This window comes from Giraffa tippelskirchi, chromosome 6 (genome assembly GCF_054371585.1).
Source record: "Giraffa tippelskirchi isolate mGirTip1 chromosome 6, T2T-mGirTip1v1.2.pri, whole genome shotgun sequence".
Taxonomy (NCBI): domain Eukaryota; kingdom Metazoa; phylum Chordata; class Mammalia; order Artiodactyla; family Giraffidae; genus Giraffa; species Giraffa tippelskirchi.
Genome location: NC_137280.1, coordinates 157,431,179 through 157,442,026, shown reverse-complemented (window position 1 = coordinate 157,442,026; position 10,848 = coordinate 157,431,179). Strand labels below are relative to the sequence as shown.

The window sequence follows — 10,848 nt, the reverse complement described above, 5'->3', positions numbered from 1 at the left end:
TTTTCACATTCCAACCAAAGTTATCATTTAACAACATGAGTGAGGCCATGTCACTTTTTCCTTAGATCCATTCAATGGCTTCTCAGCATCTTAGAAATAGATCCATTCTTCCGAGGCTGGCCTACAAGACTGTATGATGTGGCTTTCATCTATCTTTACAAAGATTCCTCCATCATGTTCTCTCTTGATTACAATATACCAATCGCATTGGCCTCTCCTCTGTCAAATTCCCCAAGTGTGTTTTGACACCCCAGCCTTTGCACTTCCTGTTTTCTTTGCCTACAAAGTTCTTACCTCAGCATTTTGCACATCTAGCTCATTTTCATTCTTTATGTCTCAGCTTAAACGCCAACTCCCCAGAGTTGTTCTTTAACTGTTCAAGGCATACCTGCACAATATGTAGTTATTCTTTATTGCATCTCCCTTCAGAGTACTTGTTATGGTCTCAATCTGGCTGACTTATTTGTCTATATCATTTCTTATTTGTGATTCGTCACAGAATATAAGTTCTATGTAGGTAGGAGTTGAGCCTTGTTTATTATGTATTATGTTTAATACAGTGTCTGGTACAAGATAAATCCTCAATAAATATTTATGAATATATGCAATCTTCTTTTTCTTTGGCTTCCTTGGTGTACATATGCTTGGCTTTCTTCTTACCACTCTCTTATTCACATTTCCTCATTTGCCCTCTTATGACTCCCTGTATTAGTTTGTTCAGGCTGCTGTAACAAAGTATCACAGGCTTAAACAACAGAATTTTATTTTCTTACAGTTCTGGAGGCTAGAAGTCCAAGATCAAGGTTTCACTTGGTTTAGTTTCTGATGAAGTTCTTATTCTTTGTTTGCAGATGGCTGTCTTCTCACTGTGTCTTCACATGGCTTTTCCTTGGTTTGAGCTTGGGGGTGGAAAAGGGTCTCTGATGTCTCTTCTTACAAAGACACTGATTCTATTGGATCAGGGGCCCACTGTTATGATTTCTTTTCATTTTAATTATTTCTTAATGCTGCCACCTCCAAAGACATCAACCTTGGGGAATAGCACTTGAGGACATGCATTTTGGGGAAACACAAACATCCAATTTATAACACCATCTGTTTCCTCAGAGATTGTATTTATACTCCATGAAGTATGCTTGCTGGGGCATCTATACGAAACTCTTACGCTGCTTATTTTTGCTGTCTTATTCAACATGGGCACTGTTTTCTGTTGTCATCTTTATGTAGACAAAAGCTTCGACTCCCCAATGTTTTGCATGTTAGTATATACTTCCTTCACCTTCTTTATACAGGGCTTAAAAGCAGTTGTTCTATGTATATCTTCTTATTGACTAATTAAATATAAATTCACATTTCCACTCATGAGCTTTTACCCAACATCAAATTCTCCATCTCCAGCTACCTATTGTATTTATACTTGAGTTTCCTATTTTTGTCTCAAATTTGTTGTGTCCAAATTTATCATTTGCTCAATCACCAGCAAGTTTCCTCTCTCATTTTTACTCTTTGTCACTGGCATTATATTCTCCTGACCATTCAAGCCTTATCTGTGACTCATTATTTTTGATCTCCTCTATTCAATTAACCACCAAACCAGTTGTTACTTCCTCTAAAATCTTGCATAAAACATTTCTTTCTCTAAAGTTTCTCTGTCATTAAAAAATAACTTCTTTTTCTTAGAATGACTTTAGAATTACAGAAATGATTAAAGATAGTACAAAGAATTCCATTATACTCTATAACAAATTTATCCTGTTATTAGCATATAACATTAGTATAGTACACTTGGCACAACTAATGAAACAATATTGATGCATTAGTATCCAGACTCCCCTAGTTTTTACCTAATGTCTTTTCTGTTTCAGAGTCCCATTCAGGATACCTCACTGCATTTAGTCATGTTTCCTTAGACTCCTTTTGGCTGTGATCCTTCCTCAGAATTTCCTTGTTGTTGATGACCCTGGCAGGTTTGAAAAATATTGGTCAGGTATTTTGTGTATTTCCCCTCAGATGGAGTAAGTCTTAAGTTTTTCTCACGAGGAGACTGAGATAAGTTTCGGAGAGAAAGACTACTGGGTAAATTGCTATTCTCATCACGTCCCATCAAAAGTAGATGCTCTCAACTTGACTTAGTACTGTTAGCATTAACTTTGTTCATCTGGTTGATGTTGTGTTAGTCAGATTTCTCCGCTATAAAGTTACTCTCCTTTCTGCCTTTCCATACTATATTCTTTGGAAGAAAGTCAATATGTGCAGCCCACACTAAAAGAGCAAGTAATCATGCTCCACTTGAAAACAGAGCATCTACAGAATTATGTGGAACTCTGCATAGAGATTTATATAGTCTTCCCACTTATTGACTTAATTTATATCAATGTGGACTCATGGATATTTATTTTAAACTTAGAGTAATAATGCAATACTGTGTTATTTACTTTCTTATTCAAATTGTTCCAACTTTAGCCATTGGGAGACCTTCCACTTATCTCCTATGTCCCTCTGACATACTTTCCTGATGTGTGTGTTTGTGTTAAACACTTCCTTACTTTAAAAAATTTTATTTATTAAAGTATAGTTGATTTAAAATAGTGTTGGTTTCAGGTGTACAGCAAGGTGATCCGGTAATACATATACATATATATCTATATTCTTTTTAAAAATTCTTTTCCATTATAGTTTTAGCACTTCCTTACTTTCTGACACAATAAGATGATCTAGGGTCATCTTGTGTACGTCTGCTAGTATCAGTTTTATATTGCTATTGCAAAAACTTGCCATAAACTTAGTGGCTTAAAATAACACAAAATTTATTATCTTATAATTCTGGAGGTCAGAATTCCAAGACAGAACTCATTGGACTGACATCGATGTATAGGCAGGGCTGTACATGTCAATGTATAGGAGGCTCTAGAAGAGAATTTTTCTTTCTTTCTCTTTTGTTCCTTTCCCGTCTTCTAGAGTCCAGTGGTATTCTTGACTCACAGCCCCATTCCTTCATCTCGAAAGCCAGCAATGTCAGCTTGGATCTTTCTCCTGCAGCCATCTCTTTGGCTCTTCTCTTCTGCCTCCCTCTTCCAATTTGAAAACCCTTGTGATTACGTTGGGCCTACCTGGAAAATCCATGATAATCTCCCCATATTGATGTCTGCTGATCTGCAATCTTAACCCTATCTGCTTCCTTAATGCCTTGCCACTATTTAAAATAACATTTGCAGGTTCTGAGAGTTAGGATGTGAATATCTTTGGGGGGGGGCATTATTCTTTCTATCATACTGCCATAGCCATTGAAACAACCATTTCTGCAAAGAGTCCAAGTTCCTTTTATTGGAGAATGGAATTAGAAACCACAATTTGGGCATTGAGTATGCCCATTGTTGCTGGGATATTGCTGCTTTTAAGCCTTCTCAACTGACACAGAAAGGAAATACATGTATGTATACTAGTCTATGTATATACACATACCTATAAATATTTTCATATGTAACCATCTGTATTTATATTAAACTAAGCATGTGTTCATATGAATGTCTCCAACTCTAGTCTAGTATCTACCATTTTTTGGAATCCAGCCTTAGACACTGTAAGCATAAATTACTTGAAAGCCTCCTGACTGAGTGGTTGCCTTGGTTCTTTCCCTTATTTATTATACACAGCACTAGAAGATCCCTTAAAGACTACTTTTACCAGATAACCATACTAAGAAACACCCAACAGCATTCCATTCAACAGTAACTTGTCCAAAGTTTGGGCAAAAGTTTTTGGCTGACAAAGCTTTCTATTACCATTAATTTTCTGAGTTTATTTCCCAGAATTCCCTACTACAGGTACTGTCTCCTCCCAGCTTCACTAGCACCCCTGCCACACATTAATCAAGTTAGTTTCATGGAGCGTCAAAATATACCACTCCAGTTCTCAACGTTGTATCTTTGCATCTTTTCTAAATACTCTTATCTTTAACACTTCATGTATGTTCAATCCCACATGTAGTTGAAAATCCCTTTAATCCTTCACATCTTTTCCAACTAACATTAATTGTTCTCTTCTTTAAAGTCTATTGCACTTGAATAGAAAATACATTATATCTAATCCTTTAAGAAAAGTTTAATAACCCTGGTAAAATGTGTTCAGTATACATCACTGAACAAATCAATTACCTTGTTATTTCTTAACTTCTCTAAGTTTGCAAGTTTTTAAAACCAAAACCTGACTACTCTTTTCCTTCTTTTCTGCCTATAAATTAAAGCAGGAAATTAAGATTTCTTTAAAAATCTGTAAGTTTTAAAAAGGAACTCAAGCCTAATATTAGAACCCAAAACGAGTATTAAGTTTTCAAATGTTAGACTATAAAGGAATCACCTGGAAGAATGATATAAAAGCAAATTCCTGGACTTCATATCCAGGTACATTGATTTGGTAGGTATGGTATTTTCTTGCTATTATAATAAATTATATAATATATATTAATCATATAATTATATAATAAATTATTATAATAAATTCCCACAAACTTAATGGTTTAAGCAAAACAGATTTATCTTACAGTTTTATAGGTTAGAAGTCCAACACAGGTCTCATGGGGTTACCATCAAGGTGTTAGGAGGCACTAGGGGGAAATCTGTTTCCTTGCTGTTTCCAGCTTCTAGAGGCTGCCCACATTCTTTGGCTCATGACTGTGTCTTCTATCTTCAACATTGCATCTAGCAACATTGCATTGCTCTGTAACTTTCTTCCATGGTTGCATTTTTCTCAGACTGTTTTCCCTTTTCTGCCTCCTATTCTACTTTTTAAATGCCCTTGTGATTACATTGGAACTACTTTGGGTAATCTAGGATCTCTCTCTATTTTAGGATCAGTTGACAAACAAGCTTAATTCTATCCATAATTTTAATTCTCCCTTGTCATATAGAATAACACAGTCACTGGTTCTGGGCATTAGAATGCAAGCATCTTTAGGGAGCCATTTTTCTGCTTGCCATAGTAGGATTAGGGTGGTGGAGCCCAGGAAATTGGCCTTTTAACAGCCATCCCAGCTGATTTTTAATAAAAACAGTCACCACAACACACTTTATGAGGCACACCTCAGTTCACTTCAGTTCAGTCGCTCAGTCGTGTCCGACTCTTTGCGACCCCATGAATTGCAGCACGCCAGGCCTCCCTGTCCATCACCAACTCCCGGAGTCTACCCAAACCCATGTCCATCGAGTCAGTGATGCCATCCAACCATCTCATCCTCTGTCATCCCCTTCTCCTCCTGCCCCCAATCCTACCCAGCATTAGGGTCTTTTCCAATGAGTCAACTCTTCGCATGAGGTGGCCGAAGTATTGGAGTTTCAGCTTCAACATCAGTCCTTCCAGTGAACACCCAGGATTGATCTCTTTTAGGATGGATTGATTGGATCTCCTTGCAGTCCAAGGGACCCTCAAGAGTCTTCTCCAACACCAGTTCCAAAGCATCAATTCTTTGGCGCTCAGCTTTCTTCACCGTCCAACTCTCACATCCATACATGACCACTGGAAAAACCATAGCCTTGACTAGACGGACCTTTGTTGGCAAAGTAATGTCTCTGCTTTTAAATATGCTATCTAGATTGGCCATAACCTTCCTTCCAAGGAGTAAGTGTCTTTTAATTTCATGGCTGCACACCTACCTTTGGATATTTAAACATAACGACTATTTATACACCTTCGGAACTCAAACACTGTAGAGGTGATTTAAATAGCAGAGTTGATGCAAAGAGAAAATTAAAATTAGACTGCAACTTTATTCACAGTTTATTCACAGTAAGAAAGAGTTTATTCACAGTAAGAAAGAGTTTCTTACACAGGAAAAAATGCATCGATATATTTATTGATTTTTTTTGCAAGGGTTTTATTCTGAGGTGTTATAGGGTGAAAATACAGTTTTATAATTTATTTTAAGAAATATTTTATAGCCTAAATACCAAACATCAAGAAAGACAACTAGAATGTAAGTTAAGATATGAAAATAAAGTCATTATTCAGTTTTAATGGTATATACTTGGCTAGATGTTCTTTATTCTTTGATCAGTCCAACTTATTTCCACATATTTATTTACACTTCCCCTCCCCCATACACATTCAGCATTCTCAGGACATCCTGAAGTATTCTTCTCCATCTTCCCAAATTTGTAACTATGCCAGGAATAGTTTCTAATTCCTTAATATGTGTTATTGAAAAGATTGAGCTTGCTGAGAGTTATATTATTTATTAATATTAAAACAAGGATGAACTCAGTGATTTGTTACAGAGTTTATCCTAGTTTAACCATATACTTTTGCATAGTTTGTTTATTGGTCTATTGGTCATAAGTCAAATTCTTTGAAAACTCAGGAAAGATTACTCTAAAAAATTCTGTTTGAAAAAGTAGTCATGAGATTTAGTAAGAGATGATTGATAATAAGCATAATATTTTTGAAGAGTGAGTTTCAACATTTTAGTTCCCCTATTCTTTAAAGGGTAAAGCATCTGCCTGCAAGGCGGGAGACCTGGGTTCAATCCGTGGGTCGGGAAGATTCCCTGGAGTAGGAAATGGCAACCCACTCTGGTACTCTTGCCTGGAGAATCCCATGGATGGAGAAGCCTGGTGCAAGCTACAGTCCATGGGGTTGCAAAGAGTCAGACACGACTGAGCGACTTCACTTTCACTTTATTCTTTAAAATACAAAATATTTAAATCTACTTACATGCTTAATTTTTATAAAGTACTATTTTAGAGCTACAGCATGGAAAAACTATTCATAGTATTGTAGGAAAATAAAGAACTTTAGAGAACTATGAAGTTTTAATGAATGAACACATTAAGTAATTAAACCAATATTTAGTCAAATCCAACTAGCCTGAAATGTTAACTCAATTTCATTCTTATAACAATCCATGAGTAGTTTAATTATCCATTTTTTCTTAATGCAGAAATATGCTACACTGAGTGATTTCTCCCCAGCTGTCCTAACTACTAAATGGTAGAGCTAACTAACTGTTCGAATGTGGGTCTCTGATTCCAAGGTAAATACTTTTAATAGTACAGTCAAGCTTCTATACACTTTTTCACTGTGTTAATAATAATTATGATTGTTATGTGGAGGAGGGACAAACTTTCACTTTATTTATAGATGAGTAAATACTCACTAACCCACAAGGATAGAAGGCAGATTCTGAGTGGGGAAAGGTTGGCCAGTATTAGGCCCAGGAGTTGAGAGGTGATGCCTTTTAGGGCTAGCTCTGTTACGTGCTGAACCAAAGAGCTGATTTCCAGAAATTAGTTATCAGTCAAGAGTTAGTATTAGGGCTTTTAGCCCATAATATCAAGTAATTCAGTATCCTGCAAGTCACTGGAAAAAAATGTCCTTTATATTTAGTAATTACTTACATAGGTGTCTTTTTTGGGTATTCAGGTATTTAGTTGTTGAGACATATGTTTACTTTTAGTGTTTTGCCATCTAGCAGCTGTGCTGTTCCCAGCTGTAGAGTCCAGTTACTGAGAGCTTGGGATGTGGATGTATTTCTGTACCAGACCATGACCTGGTCAGACCGTGACCCCAGCAGGATGAGGCATCTGGAACAGCCCTTTCCCAGCCCCTCACACTAGGTGCTTGTGTGCTGTGCTAAGTTGCTTCAGTCTTGTCCAACTCTTTGCAACCCCATGGACTGTAACCTGCCAGGCTACTCTGTTCATGGGATTCTCCAGGCAAGAATACTGGAGTGGGCTGCCATGTCCTCCTCCAGGGGATCTTCCCGAACCAGGGATCAAACCCGTGTCTCTTATGTCTCCAGCCTTGGCAGGAAGGTTCTTTACCACTAGCACCACCTGGGCTTTGAAGGCCACAGATCAATTCCTAAGATATTGATTATCCAAAAAATCAGATTAGGGAATTCCTGAGCCCTCTCAGGTGGCAATTAAGAAACTTTTAAGTCAGCACCAAATAATTCAAATCAGGTAATTAATAGGTCTTTTGGACCTGGGATTCAATCAGCATTACCCCATGAAATTTAAGTATTATTCTATTTAACTCAGTTTATCAATTCAGAGTATCATTAAGCAGTGTCTTTTCAGAAGGATGGGACATTTACCATGGATAATATCCAGTCGAGAGACACCAGATATGACATAAAATTCATAGATACAGCATTAACTAGCACTGACTCACATGTTGTTGTTCAGTCACTAAGTCATGTCCAACTCTTTGCCACCCCATGGACGGCAGCACGCCAGGCTTCCCTGTCCTTCACCATCTCCTGGAGTTTGCTCAAACTCATGTCCATTGTATTGGTGATGCCATCCAACCATTCTATCCTCTGTCATCTTGTTCTCCTCCTGCCTTTGATCTTTCCCAGCATCAGGGTCTTTTCTAATGAGTTGGCTCTTTGCATCAAATGGCCAAAGTATTGGAGCTTCAGCTTCAGTACCAGTCCTTCCATTGAATATTCAGGACTAATTTGTCACCCTGCTTATTTAACTTATATGCAGAGTACATCATGAGAAACGCTGGGCTGGAAGAAACAAGCTGGAATCAAGATTTCCAGGAGAAATATCAATAACCTCGGATATGCAGATGACACCACCCTTATGGCAGAGAGCGAAGAACTAAAGAACCTCTTGATGAAAGTGAAAGAGGAGAGTGAAAAAGTTGGCTTAAAGCTCAACATTCAGAAAACTAAGATCATGGCATCTGGTCCCATCACTTCATGGGAAATAGACTGGGAAACAGTGGAAACAGTGTCAGACTTTATTTTTTTGGGCTCCAAAATCACTGCAGATGGTGCTTGCAGCCATGAAATTAAAAGACGCTTACTCCTTGGGAGGAAGGTTATGACCAACCTAGATAGCATATTTAAAAGCAGAGACATTACTCTGCCAACAAAGGTCTGTCTAGTCAAGGCTATGGTTTTTCCAGTAGTCATGTATGGATGTGAGAGTTGGACAGTGAAGAAAGCTGAGCACCGAAGAATTGATGCTTTTGAACTGTGTTGTTGTAGAAGACTCTTGAGAGTCCCTTGGACTGCAAGGAGATCAAACCAGTCCATCCTAAAGGAGATTGGTCCTGGGTGTTCACTGGAAGGTCTGATGTTGAAGCTGAAACTCCAATACTTTGGCCACCTCATGAGAAGAGTTGACTCATTGGAAAAGACCCTAATGCTGGGAAGGATTGGGGGCAGGAGGAGAAGGGGATGACAGAGAATGAGATGGCTGGGTGGCATCACCGACTCAATGGACAATGGGTTTGTGTAGACTCCGGAAGTTGGTGATGGACAGGGAGGCCTGGCGTGCTGCGATTCATGGGGTCGCAAAGAGTCGGACACGACTGAGTGAGTGAACTGAAATGAATTTCGTTTAGAATGGACTGGTTGGCTCTCCTTGCAGTCCAAGGGACTCTGAAGAGTCTTCTTCAACACCACAGTTCAAAGCATTAATTCTTAAGAATTCAGCCTTCTTTATGGTCCCACTCTCACATTTGTACATGACTACTGGAAAAAACATAGCTTTGACTACAAGGACTTTTGTCAGCAAAGTGATGTCTCTGATTTTTAATACACCATCTAGGTGTATCATAGCTTTTCTTCCAAGGAGCAAACATCTTTTCATTTCATGGCTGCAGTCACCATCCACAGTGACATGAGGACTATGTTATTTTCTCTGTAAGCGTCTTTCAATCCTTGTAATTTATACAAAGGAGGAAATGGTATTTTGGTATTAATCTGTGTCTAAATTTCTTAAATCCTCCATTTTAACAAGGTAGAGCTGTTCTGGCAGAGTTTTCATCAGGTAAGATAGTAGCTAAAATATATTACTACATGTTGTTATTTTTATACTATTGTATTAATATTTACAATTACTTTCTCTTTATCGTTCTGGTTTTCTATTTGTGGTAGTGATAAAAAGTTTCTTCTTTCATAATTGTATTAAGTAAAAAACAGTGAATAAATTTCAGAAAAAAAATATGATAGTACCAGTGATGGTAAGATGAGGCAAAAAGTAACGATGAAATTGAAATCGCTGAAAATTAGCAAACAATGGTATAGAGTAACAGGAAGAAAGCTGACCTAGTTGTCTGGAGCAGATTCTGCCTCTAACCTGTTAGTAAACTTGGGCAAATCACTTAACATGGGTCTGGGTCTCAGTTTTCATGTCCTCTATTAGAACAGTTTGACCTAGATCATCATTTTTTTGTTTTTAACAATAAAATATGAAATAAAACTATATCAGTGAAGCTAAAGGTGAGGTTAAGATCAATTTTGTGGGCTGGAAATACATTTTCAGGCCTATTAGATGTTGTACATAGGCATTTTCAGCTCTGGTTTTGGAGTAGGTCTCTTCAGTGATCAAGTCTTAGAAGTCCATTTCTGCCTTCTTTTTCTTTCTAATCCATGTTTACCAGGAAGCATACCCTCAACTGGATTTCCTCTCAGATAGTTGCTACCATGGAATGAAATCTGGTGTACAAATCATCACGGAAAGGTTATACCACATAACAGTCTAATGAGTCATGGCCCTCTGAAATATTAGTGTGCTTTAACTGTGTACCCTTAGGAACGATGATCCAATGAGCCAAGGGATGATGATAATGGCAGAATGTCAGGCCCATGGAAGAAATTTTGAGAGGATCTTCTAATTCTCCTTAAAAAACTTCATCTAGGCAACTATCTATGTCATTTATATACAGCAAATCCAAACTCATTTTATTGCAAGGCAAGGAGGAAACAAATACTAGCATTAAAAAGATCTTGGGTCCTAAATAGAAGAAAGAATTGAGATTCTGAATAGTGGAACATATTCCCTATCTTCTTTTAAATGCCTTTTTTTTAAATTGGAGGATAATTGCTTTACAACG

At 37.6% G+C, this 10,848-nt stretch overlaps 1 long non-coding RNA gene across 1 annotated transcript in view; it reads right to left on the bottom strand.

Moving 5' to 3' along the window:
- Window positions 1-613: 613 nt before the first annotated feature.
- The window catches only part of LOC145511176 (uncharacterized), a 73,781-nt gene continuing 63,546 nt past the window's right edge, over window positions 614-10,848 (bottom strand). The window contains exon 2 of the long non-coding RNA XR_014057591.1: window positions 614-1,960. This is a non-coding gene — a long non-coding RNA (uncharacterized LOC145511176). The remainder of the gene's footprint in view (window positions 1,961-10,848) is intronic.